The 25,200-nt window shown below is 43.9% G+C and overlaps 1 pseudogene; it reads left to right on the forward strand.

Moving 5' to 3' along the window:
• Positions 1–25,200, forward strand: part of LOC141576844 (trafficking protein particle complex subunit 9 pseudogene) — a 91,436-nt pseudogene that overhangs the window by 33,587 nt on the left and 32,649 nt on the right.

A 25,200-nucleotide genomic window follows, 5' to 3' on the forward strand; every position in this document is an offset into this window, starting at 1 on the left:
TCATTCTCCTGGGCCTCCCAGATCCTCCCCCAGTAGTGCCCATGGCTGGCTTGGTGCTGTGCTGAGGCAATATTTGTTAATAAGCCACTTTCCTCATCTCTTCTGACCCTCCGTTTCTTTCTCTGCACAATGAGGGCTTAGACTAGATAAGTGCTTTTCAGTTTCTTTTAAAGCCATGTTTCCTTTGAGAAACAGAAAATGCAAATCTCTCCTCCCATCCCAACACTTTAGATTTTGTTACTTCCTGCAAGGAGTGACATAGCTCTTTGTGGAAAATTGATGTGATTGTGATTCCAGGTGGCACAGAAAATACTCTTCAGACATTTATTGCAGGGAGAGGGCAGAAAATGTGCAGTATGTCACACTTTCTAGTGTGAGCACTGGAGCAGGGGCTTGGATTTAAATATGGTGTCTGTCGTGGCCTCTCTTTAATCTTGCACAATGTGACAAACTTTTCTACCTCAGTTTCTTGATGTGTCAAGTTGGGGTGATAATATTTTAAGGCTTTTGTGAAACATTATACACATAATCTATTTGTGTCTCAGTAGAAACAAGACCTGCAAGGGATTCAGGGATTAAAAAAAAAAAAAAATCTTGCCCATAGCACTATGTCGCTGTGTATTTTAAATTTCCTGGAGGGTGATGGTTGAGTCTAAAGTCCACCATGGGACAGGTGGCCCATAGTTCTCTATGCCCCAGATTGCCCCCTCCTCCCCAGTCCTCTTCCTCAGTCCACGATGAAGTTCCCTAGTAGATTTACACAGAGGTCTTGTGGAAATGGCTTTTCATTTTATTGTTTCACCAAGAAGGGCTGCCATCATGATCTCTGTGGTAAGGTTTTGAAGGGCTGCCATCTTGATGTCTAGTCAGGTGAAGGCTATGCCATTGGGAGTTTCTATTTAATAAAAAGGAAAAAAATTACAAATAGAAAATTAGAACAAGGGTGGTGACAGGGGCTCTTGGAAGTGAGCACCATTAGCTTTGTTAGCTTCAGGTGCAGTGGCCTCTTGCCACTAGGACCCATCGTCTTGCTCTGAAGTTGGAGGGACCAGTGGGTTCAGTGGGAATGTTAACTGAGTGTATCTCATGTGCTGGGCATTGCCCTATTTTTTCTGTGTGTTCCTTTTTTGAGACAGTGAGCACATTTAACCTCAATAGCTTCTTTAAAAAAGTAGAAATTTTATTTTGAGATATAATGTAGATTCCCATGTAGTTGTAAGAGATAATATGGAGAGGGCCTATGGACCCTTTTCCCAGTTTTCCTTAATGGTTCCATCTTGCAAAGTTGGGGTACAATTCATTAGTGACTCACTAACAATTTGAGGTTTGTGTTATTGCCATCATTTCTATTCACGATTAAACAGGGGCTTACAGAAGCACACACGCCTGCCCAGGTCACCCACATGGTTAGTGTACAGACGGGTGGAACATGGGCTTGGGATTCCCAAGCAGTACCATTATGATGGTCTGTGGCAGGGAGCAGCATTCATTTTGCTTTTTTATTCATTCATTCAACAAACATTTATTGAGTAACCTCTGTGGGTCAGATGCTTTCATAGGGTTATCTGATTCTTCAGCAGTACTGAGAATCAGGTAATATTTACTTTTTTTTAAATCTGAGAAAATTATCTCTGAGAGGTTATAACACCCCCGAAGGAAATATAGCTCATAAAGGAGGGATAGTAAATTTGTAGTCCCCCCTCTTTATGCAGGTGGTACCCTAGGCATTTTACATTTGCAAACTTCCGTAATCCAGATATATTCTTGTAAGGCAAGGATTTTTTTTTTTAATTGAATTATAGTCAAGTTTACAATGTTGTGTCAATTGCAAGGTGTTTTTTGAATTTTGAATTAAAAAGTATTTTTTGAGGAGGGTAATTAGGTTTATTTATTTGTTTCATTAATTAAAATGAGGTACTGGGACCTTGTACATGATAAGCATGTGCTCTACCACTGAACTGTACCCTCCTCCCCAAGGCAAGTTTTCTTATCCATTATTCTGCAGCTTAGGGGTTCAAATAAATTGGAATTGAAATCCAGATCTTTTGCTCCTACTGTTGTCCTTTTCTTTATATTCTGTTGAAGGGGGTTGCGGAAAGCAGTTCCTTTTTTCATTTCTTTATTCCGCATTTTTGAGCAGTGACTTTGCATCAGGGCCTTGCTAGGTGCTTTGAACAGAAAACAAGAAATGACCCTTCTCTGCAGGGGCAGGAAGCCTAGACCAAAAGCTGGGTAAAGTGATCCGAGCTACGGTAGCCATGTGCAGGCTCTGAAGGACAAACTGTACCCCTGGATTTGCTTGGGCTTCCCCTGCCTTCTGGCTGGTACACACCAGGTCACCGCAACCCAGAGGCGCCCGCAGCCCACAGCAAAATATTTACCTCGATCTCCTCTCCCCTCTCGGCAGGGCCTGCAACATGAGCATCCCTGACTACGTGCAGTGTGCTGAGGACTATGAGACTCTTCCCGTGGTGGTCAAACCAGTGGGGATCATCTCAGAGGAGAATTTCTTTTGCATCTATAAGCGAATCTCCTTGGTGAGCCAGATCAGCCCGTGCAGCTCCCAGGGCGCACTCTGTATGCACTATAGGCACCACTATGCGCCCAAGAATGGATGGAGCGTCTTCCAGACCCACCGCATGGTTGTGGGCCTTGTCACCATTACCGACTGCCTCTCGGCCAAGGCCTTCGAGAAGCTCCACGTGCAGAGGAGCTGTATGGCACCACGCTTAATGACTCTCAGCTCTTTGTCTTTGTGCTGCATGGGGAGGTAGCCAAGCAGCCGCGCACCGACGTGGCCTTCAATCTACGAGGACTGCAGGGTGGTGGAGAAGAGGATCGAGGACTTCACTGAGTCACTCTTCATCTTGCTCATGTCCAAGTGGCTGGATGGGGCCCCTGACAATTCTGGGGACAAGACCCCACTCATCTGCATGCCGTTTGAGAAGGAGGACTTCATGGGACTGGACACAGACAGCAGGTAAGTTTACCTGGAGGCCAGTCCACCCTGGCTGTGTGCCGGGTTTCTTCTCTCCATCCAGAAAGGGATCAGCACGGAATAGGACTGTCTTGTATCCAAGGGGGGAGGGAGGTGCAGCCCGCCGGTTTACAGACATTTAAAAGTGAATCCGCCTTTGTTTCAGAGAGATCCTTTTAGTGATAGTGTTAGAGCACTTACTCCTGCTTTTCAGCCAGGACCCTGGTGGGACCCCTGGAGTTGCTGTTCAATAGAGTAGCCACAGCCACTGATGCTAGGAGCACTGGGGAGGAGGCTGGTCTGAGCTGAGATGTGCTGTAGTTCAAATGCACATGAGACGCTGAGGCTTGTCTACTAAAAGCATATAAACTATCTTGTTACTTCCTCTATTGATTACATGTCGAAATGATAGTATTATACATACAGTAGTTTATGTAAGATATGTTCTTAAAATCAGTTTCTACTACTTGTTTTTTGTTTGTTGGTTTGTTTCTTTGTTTACCGTTTTAAATGTGGCAACTGGGAAACTTTCTTTACATGGCTCTCATTACATTTCTGTTGGGCAGCGTTTCCTGGGACAGTCTCATCCCTTTGCTTATAGATGAGATGCTGAATCCCGAGAGGCAGAATGAGGCGCTGGTTGAGCTGGCTTCGAGCCAGTGTCTCCTGCCTCCCAGGCTCAGCACCTGTTTGGCTCAGAAACTCTCTTCCTGCCCGACAGGCAGCATGCCATGTTAGGACATCAGAAACACCGCCAGGGACCTCCGAATGAACTCCTTATGCAGGGAAAAGCGTATCACGGAGTATGGGAAAGAGCAGAGAAATGTTCATCCTCACTTTGTCCCTGTGATTAAGTCAACGGCCCCACTTTGCCTCGGAATTACAGACGAGCTCTTCTGGGCTGCCTAGCCCCCCAACTTCTGCTCTGTTTCCCCGTGTATCTATTGTGCTGTCCCTCGGGCAGAAGAGGGTGAGATGCCTTTGCCGAGAGGTGGTCCCCCTTTGCTGGGGAGAGTGAGGGAATCTGTGTACCCCCGGCCTAAGGCCTCAGTCCTTGAGTCTGGAGAGGGCTCATGGCGGTCCCACAGGTTATGGTTGGATGACCTGGCACGTGCTGCTGGGCCCGCTGTGGAGGCGGTGCTCTGTGATTCTTGAACTTAACTAAGATCAGATTCTACTTTCTAGTTGTTGGTAAGTTGGAGGAGAAGATGCCAGAGAATTGATAAAAAGAATATCCAGAACAGCCCTGTGAGTGATAGGCAAGAGGACCCGAGTCCCACCTGCGTGAGGTGCCTAGCGGGCTCTGGATGAATTTTCTGTTCCTCCCGGACGTGCTTAAGGAAGGGGCAGGGCATGTCGTGGCCATGATCTGTTCTTGTCCTCACAGGGCCCTGTGATCTACATGCCCGTGCTCCCCATCTGCTCCTTGGAGATGAGGTGTCAGGTTTAGGAGCCTGGGCACTGCTGAGGGCACAGCTGCCAGCACCGTGCTACACCGAGGCTGGCTCCGTTCACCTCACATGTCACCTCCTGCTGAGCCCCCAGACATCAGTCAAGGTAGGTGCATCAGTGCAACGTAAGCAGGGACCACCTTCTCCCCCTGGACAGACTGGTGGGTGAGCAGTGGAAGCCTGGAGCCCAGCCCCAGCCCCCAGGCCAGTGCCTCCTCTTTTGTCACAGGAGGCACTGGTGACATTTTTGCTCAGCAACTGCTTGGCTCTGAGTCTGCGGACCCACCAGAGAATTCCTGCTTGTTTTTGCCTTTTGAAGTCTGCCCTTGGGATTTGGAGGAGTAGCTGGATATGTGCTTAGCCCATAGTGGTTGACACTGTCACCATTGTTTACCCAGAACCTCGTGTACCAGGCATGGCTCCCGGCATCAAAATATAGCAGCGCATTAAACCTCCCTCCTGGTGCGTCTGTCTGTTTTGGTACCGTAAGGTCTCAGCCAGCATCTTAACGTCAGTGAGATAACGCGGCCAGTGAGCTCGGGTCAAGCACGTTCTCCTCCAGTCACTTTTAATCCATTGTTGCTTTTACTATTCTACAGACATTAATTTTTAACAATGCTTTGGTGCAGGAACAGAGCCTAATTCTCTCCTGCTACTCTTGGTGGAAGTGCGTAAAACTGTCCAGCCAGAAATGTGACCACAATTTGTAGCTTAAGACCTGCCTAGACCCATGTATGTGGAGTTTTGGTTAGGGGCGCTGACCACGTTGGGGTCCCCTGGCAGCGCCGCTCCCCTCAGGCCCCTGCTCTCCCTGGAGCAGGAGGTGAGGGTGGGTCTCACCATCCCCGCGTCCCTGGCCTCACACACGCACGTAAATTCTTTACGTGCTGTCAAAGTCATTTTTTTCTTGTGTGTTTCTAATTTTCTCTTGTTCCTCTTTTCCTTTTTCTTTATTCCTTTTTCTCTTGTACTGCCCTGTGAGCATGTTGTTGCGTCTGAAAATGTGGGCTGTGCACACCCTGCATTGGAAATAGCTAGATCGCCCTCCATGCTGTCTCCATCACTTTAAAAAGCAAAAACTTAACAGCTTCCTTGATCCATCTACTATGCTTGTCATCTTTTTATTTTCTAATTTTTTTTAGCACATCACCCACTGGTGTTTGATACCTCTTAAAATCCTTGCTTTAAGGAACCAGTTTGGTCCTCCTTATATTTGGTGACAAATGCAACCTTATTAAATTTGTTTGATTGTTTTGAAGAAGTGAGATGCGAATTCATTTAGGCGGCTGCTGAGGGATGTTTTTCATGGAGTATTTAAACTTGTAAAGTCAAATTCTGCAGCATCTTGCTCCATTCCTTCTTTTACACAAACGTGCTTGGCACTCGGTTCCTGGCTGTCGCTGTGTGACGTGCGTGACGGCGCTGCCTGGCCGGCGGTCACTGGTGAGGAAGTGGCAGGCTCGGGGGTGAGCAGCTGTTGGAGGAAGCAGTCACCGTTTTGTTATTTAATTTTTTTTTTTGCATTTTATTTCCCGTGCCATTTACTTTACTTTTCCTTCATAAAGGGGCAGAATTGGGTCTAAATTCCATGCCCCTCTTTTGTTCCCTTTACGAGGCTGGTTTTTCTGAGTATCAGGACAACATATCCTTCTCCTAAGTAGCTGGCTCACCTGGATCTGGTGGACATAGGGACTGCAAAAGGGGACCGTAGCTTCCACCCTGCTCCAGCCAGTGGGCATTCAGAGCCGGGTCTGTGGTTTGCCTCAGCAGCCGTGCAGGCCTCCCTGCACCGGCCTTTACTTTTAACCCATGTTGGCAGTAAATAGCTGACTCCGTGTCTGTTGCAGCTGACGTCCACCACTGTCGGCCTCGTCGTTAGTTTGCGGTAGTGAGTCTCCAACACCCCAGTCAACTGTGAAGGAAGATGCTTTGGCTGACCTAGGACCTTGGATTCTCACCCCCACCATGGTTCATCTCACCCGGTGAAAGTGTTTGGCCACCACCATCATGCTGACCATGAGGCCTTGTTTCTCCTTTCATGCTCTGGTCCAAATGTGGACACTTCATTTTTCACTGAATTTGTCTCGCTTCAGACAGGAGAGAATATCTGAATGAGTCCATCACATTGTGGGTGGGGAACAGATCAGAAGTAAATGTCGCAAGTAGAACGAGTCTAGTCTGTCCGGGTTGGCAAATGCAGGCTGGGATCTGTGATGGCCGGGCTATGCCCTGGACACAGGCCTTTCCCGTGGCTCACGAGAGCCCAGGGTTCGGAGTGAGAACAGCCTTGCCTGGGTTCCTCCATCCTCGTCTGCTTACTGGCAAGTGTGTCTGCTAATTAGGAGCTCCCCCACACCTCGGGCCCTTCAAAACTCAGACCAGGGGAGAACCTTGAGTCCCTTCTCCTGGGCCTCCTTTGTGAGAATACAGTGCCTTCTGAGGTGACCAGTGGCAGGAGATGCCTCCCCCTCCAGGGAGCACCCTTTGGAGGACTGTGACTCAGTGCACCATGCTGTGAGCTTGTGGGGTTCCGGCCGTGGTCCCTACAGAACCAGACTTGAGATGGGCTTATCGACGGATATAACAGGACTGATTCCAGGGCAGGGCTTGGGGGAGGGAACAGTGGAAATTGAATGTGACCTCAAACACAAACAGCTGGGGCTGTTACTAAAATGGGGTGTCTGGGAGGTACCTGCCAGGAATCGAATTCCAGAGTAAATGGCGGACATGAGACATTTTTAAGATGCCATTTGTCATCCAAGTTAGGACTTCAAAGAGGCACTCGGGTCTATGGTCCTGGGGCTCAGGTGAAGGAGCCGGACTAGAGATACACGTTGGGAGTCGTCATTCTTAGCTGGTGTTCGCAGCCGTGCATATGAATTAGATCATCTTGAGAGCTGCAGACTGAGGCTGAGGCGGGGCAGGGCTGTGCCTGGGTTGGAGGAAAGCCCAGACCATGCAGCTTTGGTGTGTCAGTCTGCGGCGTTTGCGATTTTCAGACTGATGCCATTTATCCTTAAGGGGCCGGGGGTTGGGCAGGGCCAGCCTGGAAGAAATCTGAAAGGAAGGTCGTGGCCACGTGTTTGTCTTGGGAAGATGCAGAGTCTGCAGTGTCCGGGAGGGTAGACTTCTAAGAAGCTGGAGTTGGAGTTGGGAGAAAGTAGTCACACTCACCTGTGAGGGAGGGATGGCGTCCTTGGGAGTCGCCACCCTACTGGACTCGCTTTCCAATGAACAGAAGGCAATCAGACAGAGGATCTGAGGTGAGAAGAGATGGGCACTGGGAGGGGAGCCAACCTGGAGAATGGTGCTTGCAAAGTTCTGGAATAGTCTCCCTGAAAAATTGAGTTAAAAATACCCAGACTCTTAAGAACATTGATAGTGACTGGGGAGGAGGCAGTTGTTTTTCTGGCCTCCTAAGGGTAATGCATGTATCCAGGGATACACAGAAGATTCGGGCAGTCTTTTCCAGGGGTTTAACCCTTACCAGGGGGAACAGTGCAAGTTTAAAGGGGGAGGAGGGCAGCAGAGGGAAGCTAGTCAGGCCCCGTGTCAGGTACCAGTCGGCAGCCCTACTTGCGTGTTGCATTCTCATCCATGCCTCCCAGGTGGGCGGTGGCAGCCCCCTTTTGCGGATTGGGAAGCCTTCTCAGATGGGTTAAGGAATTGGTCCATTTAGCGGCTAGTCAATGCTGTAGCAGGATTCAAGCAGGGCCTTTTCAGACTTCAAGGGCATGTTCTCTCTACTAATTCCGGTACCTCCCTGTTGTACCTGGATTGGTGAATTGGGTCAGTTTTGGAGCCTTTCACAAAAAGTACGATTTAAGTGCCTCAGGACAGATTCACAAAGCTCAGTGTTCTTTGATGATTCAGAAGCACCGCAGTGCTTTTCGCCCCACAGAGGTAAGGTCTTACTCCTTGACGATGACGTGGTTGCAAATGACGTACAGGTGCAAAACCAGACTTAGCAGCTTCTGAAGGGAAACTCTCCAGTTCTCCCTTGATAGGCTTTATTCCACGGGATGTAACTACTGCAGCGTAGGCCTGAGCTTTCCATATGGAGTGAGGGTTTGATATCCAAAGTTAGCATAAAACGGTCAGATGAAGAAAATCAACGTTGACAATTTATTTTTGGGTTACATTAGTGAAGATATTCTATCAGTTAATGACCCATATATCGAATGAAATTGAGTACAGAACATTGCAATTCTTACTTTCTATTTAGAGTTCTCTTACAGAGTAATGTTGCCTGCTTTGGAACATCAGCTCCACCACCACGGCACCTATCAGTGTGTTGGTGTGATTGCATTTACGCAGTGAATGTAATCTGGTCTTCCTCAGCCCCAAACACTCCAGTGCAGAATCACGGGCTGTAGCCATCTCTTAGTCACGCAAATACTTCTAAAATTATATGATGCCAGAAAAGAAAGAAGAGGGAGAGTGAGATTGCCTTTATCAAAGTTCCTTTCTATTCTAACTGCAAACTGTTGTTGAGCAGCTCTGGTTTCCTTTGGATATGAATATATACATTTCTTTGCATGTAATCTGGGTTTTGGACTAGAACACCAAGCTCTTGCTGTCCACAAGCCACAAAAATAGTAGCCAAATTGCACACGTGTGAAATAGTTTATACTTTTTTCTGAGAAAGAATCCTTGAATTTGGGACTTGGGCTGTGATTTTTGCTTTTTGCTTCCCCCACCCCTCTTGTAATCTCTCACTCCTTCCCACGTGGCCCCCAAGAGTTTGTGGTTTCAAAGGAGTGGGCAAACACCCAGTTGGTCACCATGTACTGTTGCTATAGATGGAGCCCTGCCAAGACCTAAAGGACATTATCAGAGAGGACTTCCTGGAAGAAATGGGCTCTACATTCAATCGTGAGGACAGAGTAAGTGTCAGCCAGGAGAAGGAGTGAAGAGTGTGGCTCAGGTGGCAGGTGCGGCCCGGGCAGAGGCCTGGAGGCTTGTGGGGTGGGGACCTGGGGAGAGTGCCCTGTGTGGTCCAGGGTGGAGTGTTCCCCTGCTTGGGAGGACCCTGGAGAGAGCCTGGGGTGAAGGGCTTTGGAAGACGTTGGGTTTTATTTGAACAGACACTGGAGGCAGTGAAGGGTGTCAGCAGGAAGTGACCCTCAGGAAAGGTACTTCTGGTTTTGTTTCTGATATTCTACAGACAGAAGGGTCGGGACGGGCGAGAGCAGGTCTGTCTGTCCCTTTGAGACCCACCCCGTCATTCATTTATTCATAACACGCGCACTTCTGTGTGTCTAGGGGAGAGTGGGTGGACCCACATTAGTAAGCAAAATGTATTTGCTTCTTGTGAGCTTAGCAGTGTCAAAAGTTGACTTAGCCTAGAATGTTCTAGGAATAGAGGAACAAGTTGCGGAGGTTGGAGGGAGGGAAGTCTTCCTTGGGAAACAATCAAAATGAGCCTGGAGGCAAGTGGGAAGTAGGAGCAGGACAGGGGGTCCCTGAGGTCACTGGGGACCTGGGAACTGGGGTGAGGCTGGGTGAGCAGTGTCGGGGGCGGGGCTAGAATTCCACCAGGGAGCCTCTGAAGGGTTTGAAGTGGGGTGATGTAATCAACTTTGTGATTTGGGAAGGCTGCCGTTGCTCTGTGTGTGTGTGTGTGTGTGTGTGTGTGTGTAGCGGGGAAGAGGGGGAGGGTGCCACCAACTGGGGGGCCACTAGAAGGCCATTCACAGGCTGGGAGAGGGGCGTCAGGGCTGCTTGGGGATGGCAGGGGCAGTGTGGATGCCGGATTTCCTTATGGGGAGGGCTTGTTATCGGGGTCGCCCGAGAGGCGACTTTTCGCTGTAAGAAAAGAGATGGAGGCTGCCAGGTGGACTTTCCTCTTCTCTCCTTCATCTCCTTGTGTGATGATCTTATCTCAGCCAACTTTTGGAACAGAAGAGCTAAGTTCCAGGGTAGCCCAGGACTTTGTTGAGCTCGTTCGAGTGAGATCTGATAGGATTTAGATTTCTGTTCAGATCTGCATGTTCACTTAGCTAGAAACCTCCCGTCATTTCGATTTCCATGGGGTATTTATTCTTGATAAAGATTGCTTTCTTGGTGAGAGGAAATTTAATACAGCTGTGGTCTTTCTCAAAAAAAAAATCATATCTTTAAAGAAATTTAATATTCAAAAGAATAGCAAAATTTAAAAATGATAAAGTAAGGCTTTGGTGTAGTTTCCTTGGTTTCTGAGCTAATGTGGAGTTAGAGCCTTTGCATTACTTAATAGCACATCCTTGTCAGTATTTAAAGAGCTGTTAGTGAGCACCCCAGGCCCCACCTCTCAAAACATCATTAAAGTTTGCTCTGAAATAGTGAGGTCATAATGGTCTTGTTTGCAGAATTCAAACAGTTTGTTTATATTATGCAGCATAGCTCCATTTATAAAATAATATTAGGTTCAAAATTAAGAAATTGGAAGATAATTGATTTTTTTAAAGCTGAAACATAAACTTTCTTGTGCTAATGTTGCAACTGGAAATTTTGAAAAGAAAAATCCTACTGTAATATCATCTACGTGGAATACATATATGACTTCCACATTTGAAAAGTGACGGCGCAGTGGTTTTAGAAGTCAGGAGCATTCCAGCTCAGATACTGGCATTGATGGTTGCTGGTTTTCAATGGAAGAGCCTAAATTTACCTTCTTAGCATTTTTTTTTTCTTTTGTAGTGAGAGGGCTGAGTAGTGCTTTGCCAGCATGAGTTTGGGGCAATTTGAGGGCAGATGTCGTGTACCAGCAGTGAGATATTTCCATGCGTTTAATTTTCTGGACATCACCAGGGCACATGTGGGGTTTCTGCATGCAGGCTGGGATGCTGCAGGACTCCCTAATCCATCACCATTCTGTCCTGGAGCTGCTCCGGTTAGTGAATAATTTTCTGTGCATTGGAGGTAAAGTGGTCTGATGCAGATTATCAGATATATAGTTAAAGTGCTATTACTTGAAATAAGAGAAACCTAGAAACATGGCTCTAACCATACAGGATGAGGGAGGAGAATTGGCTGAGCTGCGTGCAGTGGGGAGTCTTCTCAGGTGACTCCCACGCCGTGATTCCTGCCAATATCCGCCCCAGCCCTGCACGGTTGTCCTGCCGAAGCAAGCATGCACTTTGCTCAGAAACGCACTGAATTTCCTTGCGCCTCTGTTTGTTGGCTTTTTTTTTTGAAAGCACATCTTGCCCTTTGCTTAAATGCCATCCCTGCAAGTCGCCTCTTACACTCATCCTTCTGGACCTCGTCCATACATAGCTGCTGAATGGATGAACAGAATGTACAATCTCCACTTAGTGAAACATTATTCAGACGTAAGAGTGAATAAAAAAGAAAAAGAGGAAAATGAAAAAGGCCACCTCTTCTGGGAAGTCCACTCTGACTGCTCAACCCGCCCTTTTCCCTTTGAAACACAATCACTTATGCTCCACTCTACTCTTTTTGATATTACTTACAACCCTCTAATAAACTTTAACGTTTTCAAAAAAAAAAAAGAGATGCTGATACCACTTCAACATGGACGAGCCTTGACAACAGCATGTTAAGTAAAAGGAAGCAGACACACACGGCCACATATTGTTGACTTCAGTGATCTGAAATGCCCAGAATAGGCACATGCAGAGGCGGAGAGCAGGTGATGGTTGCAAAGGGCTAGGTGGAGGGGGGTTAGGGAGTGACTGCTAGTGACAGGGGTGTTCTTCTGGGGTGATGAAGTGTTCTGGAAATAGATGGTGATGAGGGCTGCACAACCGTGAGTGTGCAGAAGACTGCTGAGCTCTGTCTCTGGGAGTGCCTGTGGTTGGGGGCGGCTTTATTTTCTTCTCACCCTGCACTCTGAAGAGACATCTTGTGCAGTGGCCTTTCTACTAGTGTGAGTGGTGAGAATCAGAGACTTTGCAGAGTCTTGTTTCTTTTTCCCCCCCTGCTGAGTGTAGGCAAAATAAGTTTAAGCCTGAGAAAGTGCTCCATCTGCAGAAATGTATTTCAATTTTGCATGGTGTAAAAATCTTGAGAGCTTTTTAATTGTTGAGGACAGTCTGTGGGGGGAAATAGCCCGTGAAGCCTTGGGGAGACCTGGAAAAGCCGCGCTTCCCTCCCTGACACGGGTGGAGTATTCACCCCAGTTCAGGCAGTGAAGGGCCCAGACCCGTGAGCGGAGTTGACAATCGTGAATATTTACGTGTATCCGCTGCTTCATCTTGGATATTAATTTCAAGCTGAGTCAGTTTGTGGCGGCAGCCTCATCCTACATCAGGAATTTATAGTATCTGCTCTTTGAGGTGAAGACCTGACAGAGTTTATTATTTAACAGTCTCCCTTGAATTGATATCTCAGATTCCTTTGTCAAAAGCAAAACAGCAGAAACACAGACGTCCTTTAATGCCAATATGACCTGGAAAGGGTTTAGTCTCTGTGCCTCAGTGGCCTTATCTGCGGGTGGGGATGATGATAACAGTGTTTCCCTCAGAAGGGCTGGTGAGGGGAGAGTGAGGAGCACAAAGGGAGGACTTACACGAGATGCTCATGAATGACAAAGTTTAGTGCTCTCAGCCTGGTGAGGCCTCAGGGGCAGAGATGTCAGAACAGAGCATTCCTAGCCAGAGCTAGATCCGTGTTGGCAGCTGTTATGATCAGTATCACCACTGTGGGTTATCAGGTAGTTTTAAGACTTGGTAATATGAATTCATGAATAATGTTAGAAGACTAGACATCTCAGATTCAGTTTACATAGTTCTCAAGATTTCCTCTGAGAAATGGATGGTTTTGTCCCCATCTTAAATCTGAGATGAGTCTCTAAAAAATTTCTGTATTCCTCCATCTTTTTGCTTTAATTCTCCATTTCTTAAAAAAAAAGTTTTTAAATTGAGTTAGTGGGGACTGAACTGAGGGCCTCATGCATGCTAAGCACATACTCTCCCAAATGAGGTATAATCTCCCCCCTGATTTTTTTTAAAATTTACTTTCTTAGTATTCAGAGGTTAGAGGCCTCTAATTCTTTTTCTGGAGACTTGTCCATGAACCTGTAAATCTATTATTAATTGGCAAAACTTGGTTTATTAAAAAAATGAATAGAATATTCTGCAATCCATCCAAAAGGAAATGTTCATTGGCTTAAAATGTTTCTCCTTTAAGGTGATTTCTCCTTTTTGGTCTAGCTCAATTTATTAACAGACATCCTCATCATCATAATGACCAAACTCGCTCTGAGTGGACACCTACTTAAGGCTAAAATACTTTCCTCATGTTTTACTTCATAGCAGGTGTTTGACGGTAGGTATCAGTGTCTCCTTTTTTGCAGCTGAGGGATTGAGAGATGGAGCAGCTTGTCCCAAATCACACGCAGCTGGCGGTGGCTAGCTCGGTGCTGGAACCCAGGCTGCACAGGATGCGTTCTTAATTGCTCCTCTAATCAGCCTCCCGTTGAGTGGTTACCCGAACTCCTGTGACTCCATAAATGGCTGATTTTAGTGATCTCAGCCTGATGAGGCCTTCAAAGGGGAGACATCAGTGAGAATATGAGACAGAGTGGCATAAATTAAAATTGTACATTTTCACAGATGTTTAATTCTCAGGTAGTGGCATAAAAAGTTAATTTTTATGTATTTTAGTGTTCTGTAAGCACTAAAAACAAAACATTAAAAATAATTATAGTGCAAATGAGAAGGGGGCTTTGAAAGTCCAACCACTGCTGATGATGTTACTTGTTTTTCCCTAGTGGCCCTTATTGACAGAAATACAAAGACTGAATTGGTTTCATGTAGTCTTAATATGGAAGAAAAGATTGTCAGTGAATATTTTAAGAAAATCTTTATTCTTTTCTTTCCTGAATGATGTATATATAAGTTGTTTTCATGGCTTAAGTACATTTCCTCGTTTGTGAAATTTGAGTAATATCGTTTAACTTGTCTGACTGTGAGAGTTAGTAGCCTTGTATGCAAAGAACCCAAGAGGTGCTTAGTAAAAATGTGCTGTCACAATGACAGATATTTTAGAAGGATCAACTCTGAATACTAAAGAGGGTGGCTTATTACTGATGCATACTTAATATGTATATATATGATATATATGAATATGGCTTAAAGTAACAAGGATTCATTTATTTTTTAGTGCACTATGAAGTTTTAATGAAATCTGTATCATTCTAGTGAGACAGGGACTAGTTAAATTGCCTTAAGCAGACGACCTTGAAGATTATTTACACAGAATGTGTATTGTTAGAACTCAGATGTCATGTTGCCGTGTAAACATCCACTCAGACATTTAAATTCGTTGGATTCTGACCAGATTCATTAAGTTTAGAAAAATCCACATTGATCATTTTCAGGGAATAAGCTTCTCTCTTTTGTGATTAAAGAAAATTTTGATCTTTTTTCCTGCACTCTTAACAGGTTTAAAATATCAAAACATTGATTTGACATGTAACTTTTTTAATAGAGAGAATAAAGCTCATGCTGTTTTATTATGTAAATAAATGTTTTTGTATTTCAACAAACGTATGATTTCCTGGATTTTGAGAAGTATGTTGCAAGATACTTAGATAACCTACTTTCGGAAAAACACAGACGCGACTTTTATGAATATAGGCCTAGTACAGATCTGTTCGTTTTTGCTACAGTGCAAGACATGAGGCCTAGGAGAGATTTGCTGCCGATTGCAAGGAGGACAGATCCCATGTCTCAGTCTCCCCTCCTGTAAAATGAAGTGGCTGGACTGGATTCTTTCCTCTTCTAAGATGAGTTTCCATGAGCCTGTGTCTTTTGTTTATATTCAGGAGTATTAGCAATATCAGATTAAATACTGAGTTACCCTCGCTTCCCCCGAAGCAAAGTGCAGTATGTGCTACAGAAGCTTTTAGTTATCTGATTCTCGTTTCTGATCCTACAGGCAATTTTTGTGTTGCATGCTTCCTGGAAACCTGGAAGGTCTTTTTAGCCATAGGTGGCGCTTGTTGCACCTTCTTACCTCTTAATTTTCCTGTTTGTTAAAGAAGGCTTAAACAACGTTATTTTGTTTTGATTTCTTTGCTTGATGCTTCAGAATAGCACAATGTCCATTATGTCTGTCTACCTGGAAAAATTGTTCTGCTTATATTTTAGTTTTATTCTGTCATCTCGCTGTGAACATCTCAGACTTGCTGTGTAAACAATGGCAAAATCGGACTTTTCTTCCAGTGTTAGAAACCAGTGAGCCGGGAATTTATAAAACAGCTAGTAGCGGCCTCTGGAGCACCTGAAAGCTGAAAAGTGTACTGAGTTCCCTGAGTATTGACCCCGCTACTGTGTGTTAATTGGTGGTAGGAGATTTGGTACATATAGGAAGGGGTGTAGTTTTTTGACTTGGGTTTGCGTGCACGCGCTGCCACTGAGCCATGTGAGCCTGAGTCAATTCGTTCTGAGTTTTTCCCTCATCCGTGAGATTGGGACGTTGGTATCTGCTTTGTAGTATTGTGAGAATAAGAAATTATGTAAAGTGTTTACCACAGTGGGTATGTCAAGAGGGCTCATAATCTTTAGCTGCTGTTTGGTGTGAAGCCATCATTTTATAGTCTTTGGCAATTACTAAGAAACAGGAAAACAAGAAAAGCTGGTTTTATGATGAAAGATATTTGAGGAGGTTCCATAGTTCCTATACCCATAATTAAGCATCAGCAGAGTCAGAACTGTTACACAGTCACCCTGAACCAACGTTAAGCCACAGAATTTTTTGTTACTTCATATATGTTGGGGCCTAAGGGGATCCAATACTTATATGCATGTTGTCTCCAGCAGCCAACTGAGAGATGACACAAAAGAGTAGGCAGGCGATAAATGTCTTCTTTGTTACTGATGAAGCCACGTTCTCCATGAACTTCAGGGCTGTGGGAAAATGTGTGTCATGATACTGTGTCCCAGAATTAGAGACTCACCCTGTCCCAGGTAGCTCTGGGCCACAGCAAGCCTTCCCTTGAGAGGACCTGCCCCTTCATGCACAGGGCTGTCCTGACATGGAGCTGAGCATCCCAGGTGCTTCCCAATGGTGACCAACACTGGAGGGAAAGGTAGGGTTTCACATTCCCTGCTTGTCTCCCCGGACTCACACCTCACCCTGTTAGTGTGATGAGGGCTAGCTGTGATCCAGCGGCCAGGGGTATGAAGGGAGAAGCACTGTCCATGGCCCAGAGGAGTGGGGAGGAGGCATCCCCTCCCTAGTTTAAACAGGTGGTGGGATGGAATGGGAGGGTGCTCCCCAAGAGTTTATAAAAGGAGAAATAAGGATTTTCCTTGGGACTTATACTAGCCAGGAAACACATAATATTATTAGAAGGAAGACTTGTAAATCACTTTTATATTAAGTTGACATTTGTTGAACACCAAAAATGTGCTACATTCTTTTCTGAGAGTTTTACAGAAATGAATCCTTCAATCTTCTCAACAAGCGAGTAAGGAGGGTTTGATTGTTATCCCAGTTTTACAGTGTGGAAATTTTGGCACGGAGAGGGTAAGTAAGTTGGCCAAGGTCACAGAGCTAGTAAGTGGCAGAGCTGGTATTTAAACCCTGGCTGTCTGGTTTTGAGGCTCCCAGAGATGGGCTTTGGGTGTTTAGAGGTATCTGCATCCCTGAATCTTTGTACCACTTTGCATCAGTTAGCCCAGAAAGGACAGGGAAAGGAGAGTTACACAGGTGCTCACTGTCATGTCTCGGCCACTGTCCACGAAGTGTGCACTGTGATTAGCGTTAATTATTTTCTAGGCAGTAGATCTGTTCGTATAACAGAAATTTAGTCCATTGAGTTAATCTAGAAACCCTTCCTGCTCTGCTTCTGTCCATGGTTGCCATGTGACTGCCTGCCCGTGATTGGGCTGTGGAGGAGGAAATGTACTCATGGTTGAACTCTGATATTACAGTCTGGTTTATAGTTTCACTTCTTCTGTTACATTAATAAGTTTCTGGTTTTCTTGCATCAGTGTGTCATGAGTTTGGTTAATGTGAAACCAGTCCATGGGAGCCCAGGGATGCTAACGGTATAATTTCTGAGCACACTGTCACACTTCTACCCACACAGACCTGGCTGGAGGATGTCCGCCTTCCTCACTGATTTCTCCAAACAGCAGGGTCCTCTCCCACCCCCGGATATGAGGCTGGGAGCTCTATGAGTTGGCCAGTCGGTGTCCAAGTCCACCAATCAGAAAATGATGAAGTACCCGGAAGTGGGTTTAATAGAAGAAAAGGGCTTCCAGGTAGTCCGATGGGCTGTTCAAGTCCATTTGGTGAGAAGCTGTCCACTGTCTGTGGTTGAGCTGCTGCTTTGCTGTTGAAAAGTCTGGATTAGATGAAGGGATTTTAAAAAGGAGAAAGGAGTGATTTCAGGTGGTACGTCCACACCGGTGAGAAGTGATGGATGACCGCCTGTGTGAGGCATAGACAGAGTCTTACAAACTTCATAAAACAGCTTTAAAAGCTCTGCCATCTGAGTGCACTTCACAAGGGGTCCAGTTCATCACTGGTCGCGCTGAGAGGGCAAATAATTGATGATGGCGGAAAGGACACGGAGGCATCAAAAAGTCTCAGTCATGTTCCATGTTTAAAGGATGTGGCACAATGTAGTATATTTGAGCTGGTTTTTCACTGAACAATTTTTAGTGTTTTCTGGGACTCCCCAGTGCCCCAAGGCTCCATGCAGCTGGGTGTCCCCTCAGAGCAGCTCTGTCAGCGCTTGCCCTGGGCTGACGTGGTGTCGCGGGGAGCAGGACGGTCAGCGTCCACGGCTCCTCCGAGATCCGTCTCCTCATCCGCAGTGCCGGGTTGCTCATCCGTGTCTACTTAGTAGGTTTGCTGAGAATCACACGTGATGGTTGTCAGGTGTGATTTGTGATTGTCTCTGTGATTGGCATATAGTCAGTGTTTGATAGAAACCCTTGTTTTTTTAGTATAATTGTAGCAGCTAGATTGCAGTGGTTTTTAGTCTGTATTTTTTATAACTTTATTCTTATTTTTAAATATGCACTTATTTTTATTTATTTTTTTGGAGGTACTGGGGATTGAAGCCAGGACATTGTGCATGCTAAGTAGGTGCTCTACAACTGAGTAATACACACCCTCCTTGTCTGCACTTGAAAATAAATATTGCAATACACAAAATAGATCTTAAACACCATCATGGGACCTAGTCTCTGTATAGACAATTGAACACGTATGCTATTTCAATAAGAATAAATGTTGTTGAGACATACATTTCTGAATCTGTTAATGTGCTTAAAAACGATCATAGGTAGTGATAAACACGAGTCTTTGATCCAGTACTTCTTAGGGTCTGTTTTGCCATCAATGGAAATTACATTCTACAGAGAAGGCTAATTGGGTCTCTTTGATATTTGGATGGTTTAGCAGATGATCAAAGCTTTCAAAAGCTGACAGAATTGTATTTTAAACTAACTACAAAGTTATCTTCTAGAAGTTGGAATTCCTAAGCTTGTGAAGTGTCCAGTAATCCAGGGGGTATGTGTCTGTGTCTGTGTCTGTGTGAACGTTTGTGTGTGTGATTTCAGGAAGGTAGAAATATGTTCCATATAGCCTTCTGATACCATTCTCCTCCAGTTCAAGGTGTAGACATATATTCACACAAATAAATTGATATTCTTTTGTCATTTGGCATATTGGGAATAAGAGGCTGTCATACTTGTTTCAGAAGGGTTGGGGAGCATGAGCTTAGAAAACGAGAGGAGAAAGAGGCCGGGAGGCACTTCACATTCTGTGCAGGATTTGAGGAACAGTAGCTTTTCTTTTTTCTTCTAAAGCAAACTGGTGCTGAATTGTAACATACTATTACTCAGAATTGCTTTTCTGATCAGACACAAGTGCCTCAGATTTTTGAAGGCAACATGAATGGTGAAATGTGTTTTAGCAGTTATCTTTAAAAGTAGTTTTATTTTTCAAGTAAAAGGCTATAGCCTGTTCTTTCTTCCAGCGGTACAAGACATGCTCATTAATCTATGTACATGATCTGTGTGCTTAGTTTCTTTGGTTTTTTTTTTTTTTTTTTTTTTTGAAATGCTTGTTTCATTGTGGTTTGAATGAATGTTTAAAATTTCTGGATTTTGATGTTTAGAACATGCTGATTTATGAGAACCGTTAAAAACCTGATTGTTCTTTGGTCCTTGTTTGTTGGGGCACCCTATTGATTTCTGTTGTCTGTTAAAGAGGGAAATGCTTCCTCTAGCCTGCAGATCATTAAGTGAATGGTTTGCAGTGTGCCTTTAAAATTCTTTGAATGCATTGAGCATGTTTGTCCAGTGAATTTTGAATTGACTCATTGTAATGACTTTGCTTTTGTTCTGTGGCTTTTGCTCCTCTCCACAAGAATTTGAATTCTCTGTTGCATTTTGTATACGTGTTCTTAACAGGGGAAGAAATTTTGCATTTTTTACATAGGTGGGTTTTCCTATCCCCTCTGAATGCCATCTATAATTGATACAATAAAAATCTGTTATTGCGGTGCATAATTATTTCATAAACTATTTTTTGGCATAATCAGAATCAATGACAAAGAATGATAAAAAAATACAAAAACCTTCCTTCCTTTGAAGAATAGAAATGAGGTGGTCAGGCTCACGCATGCTTTGTGCCTGACACACTTACTCTCATTTCATTGTGTATCATGATTCGGAGATGGAGTTGCTTCAGGTTTGTAGATTTTTGTTTTAACATTTGTGTTGAATTCTTTCTCCAGGCTGATGTATCCTGTTGTGTTTGTGGAAAGAGTAGAAGGGAAACAAATACTTTGTTTTGTTTTCAGGAGTCCTGAGTTGATGAGAAAAGAGTTGAGGGTGGGCTGAGGAACAGAGTGACACTCCCTCTCCTCCCGGCTGAAATTGATAAACAAATAAATCAATTAAGTGTATCGATATTTGACCAATAGAAGTTAGCGAGCCCAAAATGGATAGATATGCCCAATGGAAATTACTGAGTTCACCTGTAGAATTATGTGCTTTACCAAGTAGAAGCAGCTTAGAGCAATCAGAAAAATCAGTAATATGATGAGATATAAAAGGGATATCATATCTTTTATTTCTGAAACTTTTCTACGGTAAGTTGTGTAGAGCTAAAATTAAGTTTCAAGCGCCAGGAGTTAAGTGTCTGGGTGGTTCTGTAGGATCGTTATTCACGGATGTGCCTAGACCCTGCTAGAGTGGCTGAAGATGGCAGGAAAAGACCCAGAGGCAGGATTTGTCATCCTAGGGTGTCCTCCATAATGGTTCCATGTGAAAGCCCATGATTGGTTTAACAAACTGTAACACACCCCAGCCGCCTGTGAACTTTGTTAAGAAAAAAATATGCTTAGAAACTGCTTTGCAAGCAAGTGCCTGTGCATCCTCACACCAGTCTCCTTGCCTTAAAAAGCAGAGACAATGCTTTGCTTGCATAGTTGATGTTTTAGATAGCACTCTGCTGGTTGCAAAGCAAGGACCGTGGCCCTCAGCTATAAACGCTGGGCTTGTGTGCTGTTAGGTAGTCTTTTATCCCCAAAACAAGGACCAGGCTGCTCTGGTGGTCTGCTTTGTAATTCACATATCTAAAAATGTATCTTGTTCCCCTCACCCCAAGACTTCCCTAAAGATACACTAATCCTTTGTACTCATTGTGGATTTTACAATCTCTGCCTCATCCCGTCTTTCCCGAAGTTCCTCCTTACTATCTCACAACTGTTGATGAATTTTTCCTTTGATTATGCACAATAAATATGGGAGCATTTGAGAGGTTCGTGGAGTTGGCTCCCTACTCCCTCTCGATTTCTTGACTTTTTACACAGAGTCTTGAATAATCATTCCGTGCTGGTAAGACTTCTGCCAGCCAGATGCCACAGTTCCAGGTGAGAAGTATGCAGGCTTTATCTCTCCTACCCGAGGGAGAGAGAGGAGAGAATTGAGATATGCTCCCCCGTGGTCCCTTCCTGCCCCAGGGCCACTGCAGTTCACCTGAAGCCTTCTGGCCTCTGCTCAGAGGGCCTCTGTCCCAGGACTGATTGCAGCCTTTTCTTCCCTTGTCAACATTTCCTTTCAGAATTTGGTCTCTTCTCTGCAATTCAACCCTGGCAGATGTGATGGTGGTCAGCGTGCTGGTGGGCAGTCATTTGGGGACTCCCAGGAGCCATGCTGATTCTCCTGAGTCTCTCAATCGGGGTTACAGAACAGTCGAGAACCGAAGGAAGCCCATTCACGTGAGGTCAACAGAGCATTACATCACATTCATTTTATTTTTGAATTTTCAGTGGAGAAATTATTTGTAGCAAACTTTTCCAGATATTCGGCAGCCTGCTTTTCTCATCACCACTTCCTTGCTGGCTCTGGTGCTTGTTTTACAGACCAGGTTTCTTCTCTGGTCATTTCTAGCAGCTGGGCTTGCCGAATCCTTGATCTGCATTTGAAGCAGAATGCTTCTTCGTGATGTGAAACTAACTTCCCTATTTCTGAATATTTCGTGTACACTCAGCAACTGTTTCAAGTGAAATGCTCTTGTCCAATTTCGGTTAACTCACATTTGCTGATCTCCTGCTTTCATGCTGAGGGCAGATTCTTCTTCCTATAATAAAATTTAGCAATTTGCGTTTACTATGGGAAGGTACTGGCCCGAGGTGCTTTTTTTCTTAACAGTTTTAATACAATTCACCCATTAAAATGTACAGTGGTTTTTAATCTATGCCCAGAATTGTGCATCCCATTCAATCTTAGAACATTTTCTTCCCCCCAACAGGAAGCCCCGTATGCATAAGCAGATATTCCCATCTTCCCCATCCTACCCCAGCCCCAAGGAGCCACTCTTCTCTCTCTGTGGATTTGCCTGTACTGGACATTTCATTTAAATCGAGTCACTTCATGTAAGTGGAACCTTCTATTGTGACTGACTTCTTTCACACTGAGTAACGTTTTCAATGTTTGTCCACGTTGTGGCCTGGGTCAGTACTCTATGCTTTGCTATTGCTGAATAATATTCCACTGTATGGCTGGGCCCCACTGTTTACCCATTCATCAGGTGATAGGCATTTGGGTTGTTTCTGCTTTTTGGCTGTGATGAGTGGTGTCGCCACGAACATTCCTTTAGGAGTTTTTATGTGGACATTTGTTTTCAGTTCTCTTACGTGTGTGCCCAGACAGCAGAATTGCTGGGTCATTCAGAAACCAAATGTTCAACTCCCTGAGGACCTGCCAGGCTGTTTACCAAAGTGGCCACGCTGTGTTACGTCCTCACCAGCAACTGCTTTAGCTCCGCTTCCTCTGTGTCCTCATTAGTGCTTGTTTTTTTTTTTTTATTATAACCTATTGTTGTGGGTGTGAAGCGGTTTCTTCTTGTGGTTTTGACTTGATTTCCCTTAGAGCTAATGATATTGAACATCGTTTCATTGTGCTTATTGGCCATTTGTATATTTTCCTTGAAAAATACCTTTTCAGATCCTTTATTCACCTTTTAATTGAGTTGTCTTTTTATTGTTGAGTTGTAGGGTTTTTTTTTTTTTCATTTGGAGATACAAATTCCTAATCAGATAAATGATTTGAAAAATTTTTCTCCTGTGTATTGGTTTTTCACTTTCTGGATGGTGCCCTTTGAAGCAAAGTTTTAAATTTTGATGAACTCCAATTTATCTCTGTTTTCTTTGTTCCTTGTGCTTTTGGGGTATTATTTAAAATCTGAGGTGTTTTATTTAAAATTTTATATATAAAATAACTTAATTCGTAGGACCGTTCTAGGAGATGGGTGCGGTTGTTGTCCCCAGTCTATGGATAGGAGACTGAGATGCAGAAAATTTCATTGACATATCAGTGTCACAGCTACCAAGTGCTGTGGGAGTTCAGACCCTCATGTTTGTCCCAAGCATCTGTGCTCTTCACCACCATGATCCACTACTGAATGGAATCGTTAATGAAAACGTATTCCCTTTATTGATTTCTTGTTTGTTTTCTCATTGGGGACCTCATCTCCTCATTTTCCTTTTGGATATCAGTGTAGATTTATTTTAGGTCTCATGTAGGCAGAAGTATTGCTATCAGTTAACTTCTTTATTACTCACTCTCCGGTGATGATTGTTGCTATTTGACCTAATCAAGTCATGCTTAACTCTTTCCTGCTCGTGACACTGAAAAGAGTCATGTCTTACAGAATGCTCAAAGAAGAAAGTACTTGATTGATTTCATCTTGCTACCCAATCAAAACAATGAAGTAAAAACCCGGTGTTGACACAGATTATATGCCCTCCAGAATAGGGTCACTGTCTTCCTTGTGTTTCATTTGTTTGGTCACAGTGTCTGGATAGCGCCTTGCTGTCCAGGAGTTTTGTGAGGATACAGTGCTCGTGAATCATTGTAAGGACAGAATTTTGACAACAGACTATGTTGTTCATTTCACAAGGGAAAAGATAATATAGAAATTCTGCTCAGATCTATTTTAAAATTAAGCTTGGAATTTTGAGAAGAATTCAAGAAACCATACAAAGATCTTTTTCACTAATTTTAGATCTATCTTAGACACATTATGGTTACATAGCAGAGTAACTTATCAAGTAGATTTGACAAGAGTTGTGTATTATTGATTTTTTGTTTTAGTTGAAATATTCTATCTGAGATAAAGTAATCAGTGCCTATAAATGCACAAATATGTTTGTATTTCCATGTAACATGGGAGCAGACTTCATATGTTTCTATATAATATATATGACTGTGTGTTTTAATCTGTCTGTCAGTGTTTTTATAGTTTTTCAGCAATGTTGTAACTTTAGAATTCTTCTAAGAAAATCACCCCAGATTCTAGTGCAGTTTGTACTGTGTATCCTGTCTTATGCATGGGATTCCACTGTCCCCACAGGGAGGAATTTCCTCTCCTATTGAGTTAGTAGCAGATTTAAAGGAACTTGGATTTCTAGGCGTTTGCTCTCCATGTGTTTGCAGTTGGCTGTCAATCGCGATTTTCCCTTTCTTGAGTTTTCATTGTTCAATTAGAATTTTTGTAAATAACTACTAATATGTTTCACAGGTCTCCCTAGAAACTTGATGTGTTTGTGCTTTTCAGTTTTCAATTTATGAAAAATGTAAATGCACACTTGTTTTTAAGTAGTCCTTTTTCACTAGATATTTGTTTATCTCTTTATAGTTAAAATAATTTTTTTCCCAATGAATGAATCATTGTGCATGTTTTAAAAGATACCTTACTTTTTATTTTTCTTATTCTAACAGGTATATTCGTTGTAGAGAATTTAGAAAATAAGGATAAACACAGTAATAACTTAAAGTGGCCTCTAATCTCACCTGGAGATACAGTTGAAAGGTTTGAAATTGAGAATTACAAGTCCTCTCACGTTGTTCTTCTTTTTCAAGTACGTTTTGGTTACTGAGACCCTCGAATTCCCATGTGAATTGTAGCAGCAGGTAGTCAGTTACTGCAGAGGAGCCCACTGGGATTGTGATCGAGACCACGTTGAATATATGGATCGCTCTGTGGAGCACTGACATTCCAAGAGCGCTGTCATCTGATCCAGGAATGTGCGTGGTGTGTCTCTCCAGGTATTTAGGTCTTCTTTAATTTTTTTTCAACAATGTGTAGAGTTTACATAGTATTATTTTACTTTATTTTTTCCCTTTATACTGAGTAAAAGTGTGCAAGGTACCGGAATCAGAACTGTATTATAGCCCCACCACTTGCTGCTACCATGGTCGCTGCGGTCTTTCTTTGCCCTCTGTAAAATCTTGCACAAAATAGGACTTAAGTAACTCTTTCTTGAATGAATGATTTTATGATTGCTGAATG

This window comes from Camelus bactrianus, unplaced genomic scaffold (genome assembly GCF_048773025.1).
Source record: "Camelus bactrianus isolate YW-2024 breed Bactrian camel unplaced genomic scaffold, ASM4877302v1 HiC_scaffold_41, whole genome shotgun sequence".
Lineage (NCBI taxonomy): Eukaryota > Metazoa > Chordata > Mammalia > Artiodactyla > Camelidae > Camelus > Camelus bactrianus.